Below are 16,981 nucleotides of genomic sequence, written 5' to 3' on the forward strand. Positions count from 1 at the left end.
AGATTTATTCAGGACTTCTCCAAGATAGCAGTGTCGCTCACCCGACTAACTAAGAAGTCGGTGGTATTTCGTTAGGGGCCTGAGCAGCAGGCGGCGTTCGAGACTCTCAGATAGAAATTGTGCGAGGCTCCGATCCTTACCTTGCCAGAGGGAGTAGAGGACTTCGTAGTCTATTGTGATGCTTCGATCACAGGTATGGGGGCAGTATTGATGCAGCGAGGCCATGTGGTAGCTTATGCCTCGAGACAGTTGAAGCCTCACGAGGCTAATTATCCTACCCACGATTTGGAGCTGGGGGCAGTTGTGTTTGCCCTCAAGATTTGGAGACATTACCTTTATGGGGTCCGTTGTACTATTTACACGGATCACAAGAGTTTGCGGTATCTTATGGATCAGCCGAGTCTGAACATGAGGCAGAGGAGGTGGTTGGACGTGCTGAAGGATTATGATTGTGAGATCCTTTATCATCCAGGGAAGGCCAACGTGGTGGACGACGCCCTAAACCGCAAAGTGTCGGCGGCCCCTATCAGAGATCGGTGTATGAGGATGACAATGATCACTCCGTTGTTGGAGCGGATCAAGGAGGCTCAGATGGAGGGTCTCAAGGAGGAGAGGCAGAAGTGTGAGAGGATAGTGGACCGAGTAGCTTCGTTTGATTATGACAGTCGGGGTTTGCTGACGCTTCATGGGAGGGTGTGGGTACCGTACTGGGGTGGAGTACGACAGGTATTGATGGACGAGGCTCATAAGTCTCGGTTTTCTATCCACCCAGGGGCGACGAAAATGTATCGAGATCTTCGACCTGATTATTGGTGGCCCTGCATGAAGCGGGACGTCGCTTGGTATGTTGAGAGATGCTTGACCTGCCGAAAGGTCAAGGCGGAGCACCAGAGACCTCACGGCAAGATGCAGCCGTTAGACATTCCCGTGTGGAAGTGGGAGAACATCACCATGGATTTTGTCACCAAGCTCCCCAGGACCGCACGTGGAGTGGATTCGATATGGGTAGTAGTGGATCGGTTGACGAAGAGTGCCCATTTTATTCCGATTCAGGAGAGTATATCGGCGGAAAAGTTAGCCGATATCTATGTGCGAGAGATTGTGGCACGTCATGGAGTGCCGGTATCGGTGGTGTCAGACCGAGATGTCCGTTTCACATCCAGATTCTAGAAGCGGTTCCACGATGAGATGGGTACTCGTCTCCATTTCAGCACTGCTTTCCACCCTCAGACTGACGGGCAGAGCGAGAGGACGATTCAGACTCTTGAGGACATGCTTAGGGCATGTGTTCTAGATTTTGGGGGCAGTTGGGATACGTATCTTCCGTTAGCGGAATTCTCGTATAACAACAGTTATCATGCGAGCATTGATCGACCTCCTTTTGAGATGTTGTATTGGAGGAAGTGTAGGACCCCGATTTGTTGGGGCGAGGTCGGTCAGCGAGTCATCGGGAGCACATAAGTGGTGCTCAAGATGACTGAGTTGATCCAGTAGGTCCGTCGTAGGTTGCAGACTGCGCAGAGTCGGCAGAAGAGCTACGCTGACAGGAGGTGTTCGGACTTGGAGTTCCAGGTGGGAGATATGGTCCTTCTGAAGGTCTCACCTTGGAAGGGTGTCATCAGGTTCCGGAAGAGGGGCAAGTTGGGCCCCAGATTTATTGGTCCTTTCAGTGTTTTGGCCCGGGTGGGTCGGGTTGCTTATTGGTTAGATATTCCTGAGGAGCTTAGTCAGATCCACAACACCTTCCATGTGTCTCAGTTGAGGAAGTGTTTGGTGGATGAGTCAGCAGTCGTTCCCCTAGAGGATATTCAGGTTGATAGCAGCCTGAATTATATTGAGAGGCCGGTCGCGATTCTGGACCGGAAGACCAAGACCTTGAGGAAAAAGGTAATTCAGTTAATGAAGGTGCAGTGGCAGCACCGGAAGGGGTCTGAGTGGACGTGGGAGGCTGAGGAGGAAATAAGAGCACACTACCCAGAGATATTTGCAGATTCAGCCGTAGCAGACTTCGAGGACGAAGTCTGAGATAAGTGGGGGAGAATTGTAACGACCCATTTCCGGTATGTTAATTCCTTGGTATTTGTTTTGAAGTTTTGCAAAAGGGACTCGGCGAGTTCATAGCCTGACTCGCCGAGTAGGGTTGGGGTTTCGAGCACGTGTTAGCTGGAGACTCGGCTAGTCCATATTCCGGACTCGGTGAGTCTGTCCGTCTGGGAGAAACCCTAAATCCCTGGGTTGCCCACTATTTAAGCCACCTTATGGCCCTCACTCTCCCCTCCTTCATCCTCAGAAGCTGTGAGAAAAACCCTAATTTCGTTCTTGAGTGTTGTGAGTGATCTTTTATGCATTTGTGAAGGCTTGAAGAAGGAGAAGAAGAAAGGAGCAAGGAGAAGGAGTGTAGAGCAGAGATTCAAGGGAAAGCAAGAGCTCTTTGAGGTATTCTTCTGATTTCTTTCCTTTTTTATGCTTAAAAGCCCTTTTTAGATCTAGTTGATGCCTTTCTCAAGCTTTGTGTTGATATGGAAGCCTTCTTATGCCGAGATATCTTTAGATCTGTATATTTGGGAGTTGTAGAGCCCAGATCTATTGCCTTTTTGGAGCTATTTTGCATATTAGCCCTAGATCTACCTCCTTTAGGCATCTTTTAGCCTTTTTTCCCTTGTTCATGTGTTTGTGCACGTAAAGTTGGAAACTTTACGTGGTAAACCAGCTTATTGGACTCAGATCTATCATTTGTATGTTTTGGATTCGAGCAGAAACGAGTGTAGAATAGTTGCATGGCGGTGACTCGGCGAGTCGGAAGAACGACTCGGCGAGTTGAGTTGCGAGTCCCCGATTCCTTCCTTTTGAGCGGTGTCTGTCGTGTGGGACCAGTGAGTAGTAGGGTGGACTCAGCGAGTTGAGGGTAGACTCAGTAATGGAGGGACTCGGCGAGTTGTTCATACAACTCGGCGAGTCCAAGGCAATCTTCTTAAGTTCAAGAACAACTCGTCGAGTTGTTCATATGACTCGGCGAGTCGGATGAAGATTGTCTGAGTTCTTGGATCGAGAGGGTACTCGTCGAGTCGATGCCATACTCGACGAGTAGCAGCGAGTAGGGTTGAGGTGTGAGAGTAGAGACTCGGCGAGTTGGCGGCCCAACTCGGCGAGTCAGGTCAAATGAGAGTTGACTGTGACCAAGGGTAAAAGAGTCATTTTACCCAAGTGCAATGTTTAGTATTTGATTGAGTGTGTTTATGGACTTGTAGCCAGGGAGATACCAGAGCAACAGCAGTTAGATTCCAGAGTCATACACTCAGCAGCCAGTTTACGAGGTGAGTTTCCTTCCAGTAGGAACGGGTCTAAGGCCACAATGTCGGCCCATTTAGTAGCAGTAGTTTCCGGACTTTGGTCCGATGCAGTTGTTAGTTTGTTTGATGCCTTCGTGGCTCAGACAAAATTTATGTGTTAAGTGTTATGGGCTACGGCCTGACGTAGTATGCAGTATATGAGTTTATGATCATGTGTGTTATGCTATTTGAAATATGTTTTGCTATGCTATGCTATGCCCAGTCAGTTCCGGACTTCGGTCCGATGCAGTTAGTTCCGGACGTCGGTCCGATGCAGTTAGTCCCGGACTTCGGTCCGATGCAGGGGACAAGGTCCCAGTCAGTTTCGGACTTCGGTCCGATGCAGCTAGTTCCAGACTTCGGTCTGATGCAGTGGGCAAGGCCCAGTATGTGCTTATTTATATATTGTATGGTGTGTGGTAGCTTGGGGGAGCTCACTAAGCTTCGTGCTTACAGTTTCAGTTTTGGTTTCAGGTACTTCCGCAAGCAAAGGGAAGAGCTCGGGGTGATAGCATCGCACACACCACAGCTTTAGCTTTTATCCTGGGAATTGATTTAGTTTGTTTTGATTTGACATAGTATGATACAGTTTTCCGCACAGTGTTTTTATTATGTTTGGGATACATCACGTATGGTTTTATGATATGACACTCAGATTATGGTTTTGGTTATATTGAAAAACAAAATTTTTGGGTCGTATTTTTGGGTCGTTTCATTGCGTGATTCCAAATTTCTGTCCAATTGAAATTTGGGCGATGAGAAACTCTCCCTATTTGGTAAATTCTCGACATTTCCATAATCACCATAAATAAGAATCATATCCATTTGTTGTAGAAATATGAAAACATCAATTTTCATTACGATTTCATTGCAAGGAAGGGAACAAATAAATAAATAAGTCAAACAAAATTTATTTTATTTATAAAAGCAGCGGAAAACATTTGTCCTTACAATGCAAAATCCATTGAAAACTATGTATTTCAAAAGGAAAATTTCTAACAACTCTATCATAACTATCTAAGCTCAAAATCTAATCTTCAAGTCCATGCGATCAAGATCCATTTCTTGTGATTAGATTCATCTTGCTCTTTCACCAAGCTTCCTTTCTTTTCACCGATCCTGCAAAACATTCAAATGCAATCTTATCACATCATGTATTTGAATCAATGAATAGGAATTTAACGGAGTTAGATAGTGGATTTTACCTGAAGCGCAGCCATACACTTTGACTCTCCCATCTTCTGGACTCTTCAGGCCCTTTGGGCAGACTTGTATCCAACGCCCTTTCTTTTGGCAGCAAACGCAGGTCGGTTCTCTTAGAACGTCCTTGGAAGCATGGTTGGTTGACTTTCCCAAAAAATATGCTCCATTGCTCCCCAAATCATTTCTGATTCAGCAACAATGAGCATGTAATTTAGGTCAATGAGGTTGTCGTCATGATCCATCATATAATACTTTCTTTTGAACTCATTATATGATTCAGGAAGTGACTGCAAAACCCAGTTCATAGCCAACTAATCGGGCAATGACAAACCCAACATTTTCAACCTATCAATGTGTGATTTCATTCCTAGAACGTGGGCACACACAGATTTACCATCTTCATGTTTCATTTCCAATAGGGCCTTAGTGATATTGAACCTTTCAATTCTTCGATCTTGTGGGTTAGGGAGAACAATTGGAAGAGGTGGAGGAAGTGAAGCATGATTTCTTGTTCCTCGATCGAATCGTGGAATACCATCTTCATGTTCCACGGGATTTGGGAAGACCATAGTTGTCGAACATTGACATCTACAAAACGGGAGAAAAAAAACGAATTCAAGTTAGTTGATAGATTGAGTCCTTAGTAAATCACCCAAATGAGATACTAAGGCTAGAACCTAACACAATACGCTACAACCTAGAAGAGGGATGCCGTAATCTATTTGCAGAATATTTGAAGGTAAGTGAATGACGATTCACTAATTTCCACAATGAAAAACGAAAAAAATAAATTTAAGTTTTAAATCTATGAAAACTCCTAGATCCTTTGAGATTCATTGAACATTTCAATGGCATGTTTAAATCTCGATATGCCCCTCTTGTTTGTGACTGGGATGCCGAGGATCACAAAGCGGGTGTGAATAACCATGCAAATTTACATGGTGCCCTCATGTGCTGGTAAACCACACACGCTCCACTGAACTATGACAAACATTGAGTCACCCTTTGCTACCTTTGCTTAGAACCATTTAGTGTGCCGGTAAACCACACACGCTCCACTAACGTCTTCGCAAGGGCACAAAGTGTAATTTCATGGAATTGCATCAATTCACTTTTGCCTAAGTAACTAAGATTGGGAATTTGAAAAACATTTAGTTACTTTGTATTTCATTATACTTATAATGGAAGGTTTCATCCTATCCTACCCGTTCGGCTAACGACCCTCCATTAGTCAAGAGTGCGGTGGGTAAGAGTGGATACCCATTCAATCGCCATATTATAGGCAATTTCCTTAAACACCCCTTATAGACCAGCTTCGTGAATGAGGCCTACTAACGGTAAGACTGACTTTTACTCATACATATATATAATGTTAGACTTTTAATGTTATATATAGTATAGGGTGTATTTTACACTTTTAAAATACTAGGTGGTCTAATTCAACAATTATACTTTTAATTCAATTAAATTGTAAACCTAAACTTTTATGGATTTATTAAACCTTTTTTTAATTATACACCTTAATTAATTAATAAAACCATAAGGGTGTGATTGAACTTTTCAAAACATTGCTAGAGTTTTAGAATTTAACATTCCTAATTAAACTTTTAATCAACTTTTAAATTCCAAAACTTGAGGGCAAGTTTTGAAACATTTCAAAACATTAGGGTTTAGAATTTAAATATACATCACAATTAAACTATTAATCAAAATTTAAATTCCAAAACTTGAGGCAAGTTTTGAAACCTTTTTCAAAACATTAGGGTTTCAACTATTTAAATTTCAAAACAACAAAACTTTTGGGTTCAAATTTAAACTATAAAACCTAAAGGGGAAAATATGAAACTTTTCATAACAACAAGGATCAAATAACAAATAATCTAAATTAACAATTAATCACATAATTATCCATATTTGATTTATTTAATGATTTCTTACAAAACAATTTATCAATTTAATCAAAATAATCAATCAATTATCACATAAGGAAACAATTATCTTATTAATTGATAAATATCTTCAATTAGATCAGAAATATAGTCAAATATATCATAAGTCAGATTTATATTGATCTAATATGATAAGGTAATTATCCCAAAGCAAAAACAGCAAGAATACCCGAGATACCCTCCATCTGACGAGTTGACTCGTCGAGTCAGGCTTGGACTCGTCGAGTCTGCATGGACTCGGAGAGTTCAGCTATGGACTCGGCGAGTCCAGCCTCCAAAACACCAAAAATCGAATTTTTTGAACATGTAATGCATCAATACAATAGAAACCAGTCTAGGCTCTGATACCACTGATGGGTTTTGGTCATAAGACATCATATGTGCTCATACAAACCCTAAAGCTCGGATCTAGGTTTCTCTATTGTACATGCAAGTTATCCAAGACTATAAACCCTAATTATAGCATTCAAGTAATCATATTAACATAAGAATAAGTTTATAATGTTACCTTGATTGTTATGTAGCAATAACAATCCCAAATCTCCTTGAATTGAGTTTGGAAGGCTTAGAGTCACAATTATCACTCCTCTAATGGCTTACAAACACCAAGAGCAAATGGAGAAGATATGAGGAGAGAGGGGAGGTATTGAGTTCGTCCCTAAGAAGCCTTGGGAAGGTCTTACACGAATTCATGAGCCAAGGGGGTTTATATAGGTGTACATATAGGGTTTCAGTCATTATCCTTATCTAGTTGCTTGCTTACCAAGCAACCCATAAGATAATCCTTGAATCCTTATCATAGTCAAATTCTAAGGCATTATCACCTTAAATTCGTCCATCCTATACTTAGGATAATCCTTACCTTATTTTGTAACTATCACATAATTACAATTCAGCCCCTCTAGTCTAATTAATTACACTTGATCACAAAATTAATTCCTAATTAATTATTGACCAATATTAATTAAACAAATATGATTTCTCCTTTAATATATTATTCTTATAACATATTAATAAATCATAATAACCTCTCTCTCTATTTATTTCTCCAATCAAGTTGCTTTGGTGAAGGCAACCCAAAAGGACCATGCACCATCGGGTCAAGTACATACCAAAATAGTTATGGACTTAGACACTAATCCAACATATTGTCCATTTAAATAATTTATTTCATTGTAGGCCCAATATGGCCCAAAATATTGAAATAAATGAAAGTGGGTCCAATTAGAGCCCAATTAAAAGGTCTAAGCCCATGATATTCCAATTGGAAGCTTATTGGTCCATTGGGCCCAATAAGGAAATCCTAATCCAAAATGGACTTAAACAAGGATTTCTAAGGTTTCCAACTGTTTGTTGACTATTTGCAGCGCTTGTATGAAGTGTTTGATTGAAATTTTGTTGTCATAGAGTAAGCATCATGTAGGCTTTCATGTTTTTGATTCATAATTGACATGAGTGTTGTAGTTACAAGGCACCAAAAATTTCTAGTTGTGACATTTTGGAGAAAAATAAGGCGAAGATTGAGAGAATGAGGCAAGGATCTAGCAAGCTAAGCCCTCATCTTCGGTTTGGCACTATTTTGGACTGTTGTAAGTACTCAAAAAATCTGATTTTTATCTATGTAACTAGATCTTGAGTTTTGTCCCTTTGTCTCGTTATTCTTGGATGTTGCAATGGATGGACTTCATAAATTTTGCAACTTTATGAATCTCTACGTCAAGATAACCTTAGAGTGGGTTAGATCAGGTCTTCAGTCAAGCTTTGATGCCATGCATGGAGTTTATGTAATATTTCCCCCTTTTGACCCATTTTTGGTTCAAGACATGCATGTTTATAAAGCACCCACCTTTGGCACGTTTTTGAGGCTAAAATCTCTTCTGGAAAAGTTGGGTTCCAGATCTCAAGGATTTTGTGTTTAATGGTTAATCCATTGAGTTTTCAAGCCTTGTGGAAGGGTTTTTGAGCATTTGGAGTAGTCCCAAATGATAAAGTTAGAAACTTTATCCTTTTGGACACACTTGGAGTTTAGATCTGAGCTTTATAGTCCCTGGAATCCAAGAATCAGCTGTATGTGTTAAACTAGGGAAGGTGAGTTATCCAGCCAACTCGGCGAGTTAGCTAGGGTTTGCCCTGACTTTCTGAGTACTATAGAACTCGACGAGTTCAAGATGTGCACTCGACGAGTTGGGTAAACATGGACTGTTGACCTTGACCATTGACTGTGACTTTGGCCATGGTTGACCAAGTTGGACTTTTGAGGGCATTTTTGGTATTTTGAGATTTTTATGGGTTAGCCATGATAGTTGTAGGATGTGATTCGGGAGCTGAGATTCGGAGTTAGATCTTATTAGTTCAGTTACTTTTGAGGTGAATTTTCCTCACTGTACTTTCGGGTCGAAGGCACCCAAGTCGGGTCATTGATTTGATAACCTGACATTGTTGATATGCTGAGTATGGTATAGATATGCATGTTGGTCTTGATAGGCTAGTTTGGTAGATCTATAGGACTACCTGTGATATTTTCTATTTATCTGTATATTATATTATATGTTATATGTCGACATACTATGTGGGTTAGGTTGAGGTTATACTGTTATGCGTTGTAGCCAACAAACCCTAGAGTATGTCAGATATGAGCTGAGGGCCAGGGAGGGCATTCCAGACTCATACTAAGGTATCATGAGCATTCTAGATATGAGCTATGGGTTGGGAAGGGCATGTCAGACACGTACTAAGGGCTTAGCGATATTCAGTCCAATGAATGATCGGCCAGGGAGCAAGCCAGGCATAAGCTGTGGGCTGAGGGCAAGCCAGATTTATGTTGTGGGCTCAGGGGCAAGCCAGATTTATGTTGTTATTATATTTTGCTATTTTTTATGTAACGGTATTTTGAGGGAACTCACTAAGCTTTGGGCTTACAGTTTTTGGATTATGTTTCAAGTACTTCAGAGGATCGCGAGAAGGCGAAGGCGTGATCGTGCACCTCCTCATATTTTGTTTTATGATTTTGGGATTTCTCTGATGTGAAACTTAATTTGAAAACAATTTGTAAACAATGATGGTTTGGGGTTTATTTTAAAACTTTAAAATTTTCAATAATTTTACGATTGTTACAACTTTCTTTTATATACCAAGTCTTTGTCTCACTATATTATAGGTTAGTCTTTGTCTCACTATATTATAGGTTTCAACTCTCTTTGTTTCTCCTCTCTACCCGTTTCCCTTCTTGTTCACTCCGATGCACTTGTAAGTTGTAAACAACTTATGAATTTTAATTGATCTGAGGGGGAGAATAATATTTGCGCTCCAATTGACGTTGATGTTACATATCAACAACATCAGCCATCCAATTCGTCGTTGTCGTTGCAAATCAACTTTCTAAACCAACATTGGCATTCCAAAGTAGAAAAGTCAAAGAAAAAAAAGTCAAAATCAAACTCCAAATACAAAACATATGTTTCTTCTTCACACATTGATTCTACCATATACTATACGATTTACTATAAGAAGCATACATCTCAATTTCACCCCTGGAAGCGACACTTCATGTATGTTATCTTTCTACATTACCCTAAGGTGTACATTTTTTTTTCAATTTTTTTAAACCATGATTATTGTTATAATTTAAATAAAATTTAAATTAGTCTATAACACGTAGACTTAACATAAAATTAGACATTAAACTTGATTCCATAAAAAGTTGTGATTTTTCCTCCAAATTATAAATGCATACCTAAAACATGTAGCTAAAAAGAGGGTAACAAGACCAAATAGTATGTTTTGTAACTCCCACCGTGGAGGAGGTGACTAGGATTCAACATCCCAGTTCCGCATACAACGTGATGCACTAAAAAAATCAAATTAAAATTAACTATTTGGTGAATGGTTTGCATGTTAAACGATTGAAATGAGACATCCTAATTTACACGACCATTTCAAAAGTTTTTCTTAATGCTTTTTTTAAATCAGAATGATCTTTGTAGATGCGAAAATTGTCCCATAAAAAGTATTTTCCAAAGAAAATATTTTTCATTGATTTATTAAATACTTGGGATGTCATAACTGATAAGAATAAGCAAAAACAGGCCTTACATAAACATTAAAGCAGCCTACGAACTCCTTTAATCTCTCAGTAGATAATTGCATTATCTATTTGTATCTTCATATTGCTACTTGTGATACATAGGGATTTCAATCCCACAATGTTATAATATATATATACACACACACACACACACACACACACACAAACTACAAACCAACTGTTACAAAATAATATATAGATGTGTCTCCGACTTGGATATCTATAAACCCTCATACCTAAACATACCTACCCTAATCAATCCTCACAAATCCTAATATGTGACTATCAGGAAGGATTATCCCGCTTGAAGAATTGTTTATAATATTCAAGTGTTTGTCATCTGGAAGATGACCATATATCTTTACAGTTCTATGAAAATATAATTGTCTGATCTGGACCCACCATTTCTAGTCATCCAAAAAGAAATATGATTTGTACTCCGGTACGTATTTTGTACCATCAACATTTGAAAGTGTCAAGGAACAGAACTCTATTCTCCATTCCTAAATTATGCACACATATCTCGAATGAGAGTACCCCGATATTAAACTTAATTGAGCTAGCTATCTATAATAAGTTTTATCTTTATTAACGAACATGACTATTAAACTCCCAATACCAACTCTGTCTAGACAACACTATCCTATCTTTGTGTATATACTTAGCGCATAGTATTTAGGTATTAATATACTTTTATTCTTCTCTCTAATAATATTTCTATTATTGTTATCATGTGAAAATAAATATATATCTTTTAACATATATAGAACCATATCTGGTTCGCATGTAGTATATCCTTAAATATTTTTGTTACTCATAAACCAGGCAATGAGCATATAGCTCACCTATAAACTTTCTAACAAATATTCAATACTTTACTTAATACTTGTATTAAAATCATGTTCATATAGACCAAAAGACCCAAGGCCCAAAAATGGCCCGTTATGGCACCTTGGTTTGTACTCCCCATGTACCACCCTAGTACGTATGACGTATGATGTTGAAGCCTAAAAACTCCATTCTTAGCTCTTAATACCTTAAGAAAAAATGTCTAACTTCTAGATCTAATTCTTATGAGACGTCCTAAATCATAAATTATCTGACTTTATGACTTTGCATAGCTTAATGGTGTCCAAACTAAAGCACTAAATCTATAACTTAATCAAAAGGCCACTAGCTCATGCATTGAAGAATTATACTCATCAAGATCCAATTTTTATATACACGAACCTTATATCTAACAAGAAATGATACCCTTAAGCTCCGGAGTAGCTTATACTTACAAGAACCGAAACTATGGGACCAAAACGTGGAAAATTAACCCAAAACTAGATCTATAAAAAGAACCATCAAGATTGAAGCTTTATACTTCTAGAAGGTGAATAAGGTCTGGATCTACAACCTCCAATTAAGGATGAGCATTTAGACCAGGGGACCCACTGGAACCGGTACCGGAATAGGAACCGGATATAACCGATCGAGCCGTGACTGGGATGATATTTTTGTGGAATTTTTGGAAACTGGATCCGGTAGAACCAACAAAAACCGAAACCGTATGTTGCTATTTTTTGAGGACCGGTTCAAACATTGAAGACACAGCAAAAACTGGTAGAAACCGGAACCGGTAGAACCAACGGTTTGGTTTGGTTCCTATTTTCCACCAAGTTCGGTTCTCAAGCCGGTTTCGGTTCGGGCCGGACCGGTTCCGATGCACATTCCTAGCTCCAATGCAACCAACATTTGTCCAATGATCCCCTTATTCTCCAAGATGCACCAGGAGCACTCCAAAGCACTTACAAACTCAAGGATCCCACAAATGGGTCTAGGGTTTCGAAATTAGGGTTAGAAAGGGTGGAGGCTGAAGATAATAAGGGTTTGGAATAAGTTAAGGTCTTTAAACAGGGTCTAAGACCCAAATATTAGGGTTTAAGTCTGGCTTGCGTACGCCCATCGTACTCCTAGTATGCCCAATATATAGGCTTGAACTTCCGCGATCAACCATGCCTAGTACGCCCAACATACTTAGCCAAAACCCTAAAACCTTCCTAACTTCTAAAGGTCATAACTTCTGCGTCCCAAATCCGTTTTCGACGTTGTTTATATGCTCAGAAAGGTAATGAAAGGCCCTATAACCCCATCAAGTGTCCTTTAACTAAAAACCTTCCGAAATATCCTTAATTCGATAAAAGTCGGCAACATCACCTTTACCATTATATACTTAGGCCCCAAAGTACGAACCTAAAGCTTGGCTCGCACAACCTATATATATATATATATATATATATATATATATATATATATATATATAAATTCCCGAATTAGGAAGCTTTTCGAAACCAGATGTTACATTTGCAAGCATATAAAGATCAAATGATGAGTCATTTGGAAATTCTGAGAACTAGCGAAGAATATATATATATATATATATATATATATATATATATATATATATATATATATATATATATTCCTGAAATTGGAAGCTTTTCGAAACCAGATGTTACACTTTGTAGGCAAGCATATAAAGATCAAATGATGATGCATTTGGAAATTCTAAGAACTAGCGAAGAAGATTTTCCGCACTGATATTTAGGAGTGCTTCGAATGATGAAGAAGAAGATCCAAAAAAAATATTTAGACTAGGACTATTGTTTATGTTTTTTAAAATTAGGAATATCGTTTTATTTTTTAAATTAGTACTATCATTCTTTTTCTTATAATTTATTTTCTTGTAATGTTATTTTTAGTTTTTCAAATTTATGTTTAATTTATGATTTATTAAAATAACATGTTTTATTAATTTATATTTGATATGTGCATATCTACATATATATTTTACAAATATCTTAATATTATTAACTATATGTATGTTTATTATAGAATAAAAGGTACTTATTATGTTTAATATTTGTTATGTAGTGTAAATGAAATTCACGGAACCAAGATGAAAGCTGGAAGCAGGAATGAAGAGCTTATGCAAGAAGAAAACACAAGAATGATGTTGTTGGACAACTTGACCCATTGTCAGTATTTTGACCATATTTCATGACTCGTAACTCCGATTAAGGCGATTCAAAATGATCTGAAAACTAGACACAATTTCGGACACTTTCAAGTTTTGAGAAAAGTCGTATTTCCAACCACCAAGACATGGTGATCCAACCACGATGTGGTGAATGGAATCTTCGCGATTCTTGATGCAGGCTTGGGGAATATAAGATAAACATGAGGATCACGACGTGGTGCCTTTACCACGTCGTGGTGGACATATTTTAGGAAATTATATATATCCAAACATTATGACGAATTAGGCGACTTAGAGGTGACTTTCTAGAAAAGTATTGTGAAAAAAAACCTTCTAAAAACCCTTTGGGGTCGATTTTGAAGCTAGGAAGTCGATTGGAGCAAGGATTTGCATCTACACATTCGGTTTGCTTAGTTTAATGATATTTAGCTTAGTTTACCTTTTGTTTATGTGTTCATCAACTATGATTATGGGCTAAAACCTTTTCTTTCGTTTAGATTAGATGAACTCCTGAATACTATGTGTTGATTTCTTGTTTTTATGGATTGATGAAGTTGGCTTTTGCTTTCAATATTGTTTGATAAATCTAAACCTAGCTTGTTAAAGTTTATATCTTTATTTCCTTGTCTCAAGTTTTGCGTAGTTATATTGTAGTTAATTGCATGAACTTGGATTACCAAGTTGTTTATGACCATTAAATTGCTAGAGCTAGAGATTGACCATATCCTAGTATAGGTGATAAGTTAGTTGCTTAATTGCATTAGAGAGTAGTATTTGATCATAATATTTGCTCAATTACTAGACTTGACCAAAGAATAGTAGTCTGTAGATTATATCATTCAGAGTCCAAATTACCTTTAAAATCGATTTAGTGTCCTTAACTTGCATGATCATTGGGGTTAAAGCTGCTAAATTGACTTATGCTAGTTAGTTTGACCATGATGACTAGTAACTATTATTTGGAAGGTAGTGAAATTAATCCATTGTCTTGAAATCAACCATAGGAAACATGAGGGATTCGAAGTTAAACGAAAGTATCAATGATTCTTGATTTGAAATCATCTTTGTAGTTGTTTACGTTAGTAATTAGTTTGTTATTTTAATTTAATTTTTTCTGAACTTGTAAAATCAGATAAAACCCCCATTTTAGTTGTTTTTCTTAGTTTAGCTTTTAATATTTATTTTATTAATTAAATATCGTTCCCTGTGATCGACACCGGACTTAACGAAACTATTCTATAATTCGACTAGGTACACTGCCTAGGTGCATTCTAGCTAGTTAAGTTCGTTAAGTTATAAATTCAAAACTTGATAGGTATAATTTGCACACATCAAGTTTTTGGCGCCGTTGCTGGGGAACGACTTATTTGATTATTAGTTTAATTGCTTTTAGTTATTTGATCCTTTTGTGGGGTAAAAAGCACAAAAAGTTACTTCGTTTTCATTTGTTTATTGTAGTTTTTTTTTCTCTGAATGCAACCACGTCGTGGTTATCTTCACACGTCTTGGTCTCACTTCAGTTAGTGTTTCGTTTTTTTTAGTTCCTTTTTACCCATGTGTTTTCTAGTATTGCTTTAGCAGAAAAAATAAGGGGCATAGCAACCATGACAATGGAATAGTACAAACGACATATGTGGAACGAAAACAGATGGGTTCTTGATCCACCAAAAGTCTCATCCATGAAAAAGTTTGAACTTCCGGGGCACATCCTTGACATGCTAAAGGAACTACCTTTTTATGGAAAGGAGCATGAGGATGCCTACGACCACATAGAATAGGTGGTGCAGATTTCAAATTATTTTAACGCCCTAAACGTGAGTAAAGTTGCGGTGATGCGTCGAATTTTACCGGTCACTCTAAAAGGTGAAGCTAAAGAATGGATAAAATCACTTCCCTTTGGTGCCATCACGACATGGGCTGAATTTAAGACTGGGTTCATCAACCAGATTACTTCTCCTTCGAAAGTGGCAAAGCTTAAAAGAAACATACAAAATTTTCAACAATTTGAAGGGGAGTCATTATACGAAGCGTCGAAACGTTACAAGAGATTATTACGAAATTTCCCTCAACATGACTTCAATGTGCTACAAGAAATCTCGATATTTTATGATGAAGTCAATGTTTGTACTTGTCAACTACTAGACTCTCAAGGATCCATGATAAAGAAGGATCCGACAACAAATAAAGCTTTAATTGAAGAATTCACCAAGCATTCAAGGAAGTATCACAACCCAAGGGGGAGGATATCACGAGAAAAAACGAATATAGATGGAGTTTCTGAAGTGTTAATGATTGTGATTGCGAAACTCGATGCCATGGAAAATAAGCTCACAAAGATGGATGGATCAATTAATGTGGTACACGATGGATGTGAATCTTGTGGAAGACCTCACTCTGTAAGGGATTGTGAATTAGAATACAAGAGAGCTCAAGACACGGAAAAATATCAACAACTAGAGCATAATCTCTACCAACTAGAATGATCCAATCTGAGAAGATAGATGCTCTCGAGTCGATGTTATTCAGATTCATGGAAGCTAGCAAAAAAAAGACATGATGCAACTGATGCAACACTTAGAGATCAACAACCATCTATTTTGAGCATCCAAACACAAGTTGGGCAATTAACAAAACTTGTACAAGAAAAGCTATCGAATTTATTTTCAAGAAAAGTCGAGTCAATCCCTATGGATAAAGTCATGGCTATTGATACAGAAGAAGAAGATGAATTGAAGCATACGAAGGACCTTGAATAGGAGTCTAATCATTCATTCAAATTAAAAAAAAAGAAAGAAGAAGAAGAAGAGTATTGTGAAGCTTCCCAATCGCCACAACGTGGAGACAATAGTGCCACGTCGCGGGCGATAAAAGAAAATTATGATTTCTCAGTTCTTGAGCCGTATAGACCACCTCTCCCTTTCCCATCTCGTGCTAATGCAAATTTGGTGAAACAAGAAAACACGAAGTTCCTTAAGCATGATGAACTTGAACGCATGAAGGAAAAAGAGTAGTAGGATGGGAGAAGCCTTTACCAAAAGAGAAATTGGAAAAATGAGTGAATTATTCAAAACCTCCCGTGTCAACGCCAATGATGTTTGAGGTGTTTGCTTTTACAAGACCACCAAATCCAGTAATAGAGGCGATTGAAGAAAAAGAAGTATAGAGTGATGAGTCTCATTTTGAAAAGAAAAACCTGGAAAGAGACAAGAGAAAAGCTAAAGACACAAGAATGAGGAAAGAGTCCAAGCGGAAACATAAAGAAGATATCAACCCAACAATGCAAGAAAGTTCAAGAAAGGCATTCAATAGAAGGTTTGCTTACAAAAGAGTAAGGTTCAAGATGATGGAGAATGGGGAGGTTACACTTCCAGCCGACGCAACATAGAGTGGA

At 38.2% G+C, this 16,981-nt stretch overlaps 1 non-coding gene across 1 annotated transcript; it reads right to left on the reverse strand.

Moving 5' to 3' along the window:
• Positions 1–15,560: 15,560 nt before the first annotated feature.
• On the reverse strand, positions 15,561–15,667 carry LOC145037999 (small nucleolar RNA R71). Its single transcript, XR_013679103.1, has one exon. It is a non-coding gene; the product is annotated as a small nucleolar RNA R71 (small nucleolar RNA).
• Between the last annotated feature and the right edge of the window lie 1,314 nt (positions 15,668–16,981).

Source organism: Lactuca saligna, chromosome 3 (genome assembly GCF_052625555.1).
Source record: "Lactuca saligna cultivar CGN05327 chromosome 3, ASM5262555v1, whole genome shotgun sequence".
In the NCBI taxonomy this organism is placed as follows: Eukaryota; Viridiplantae; Streptophyta; class Magnoliopsida; order Asterales; family Asteraceae; genus Lactuca; species Lactuca saligna.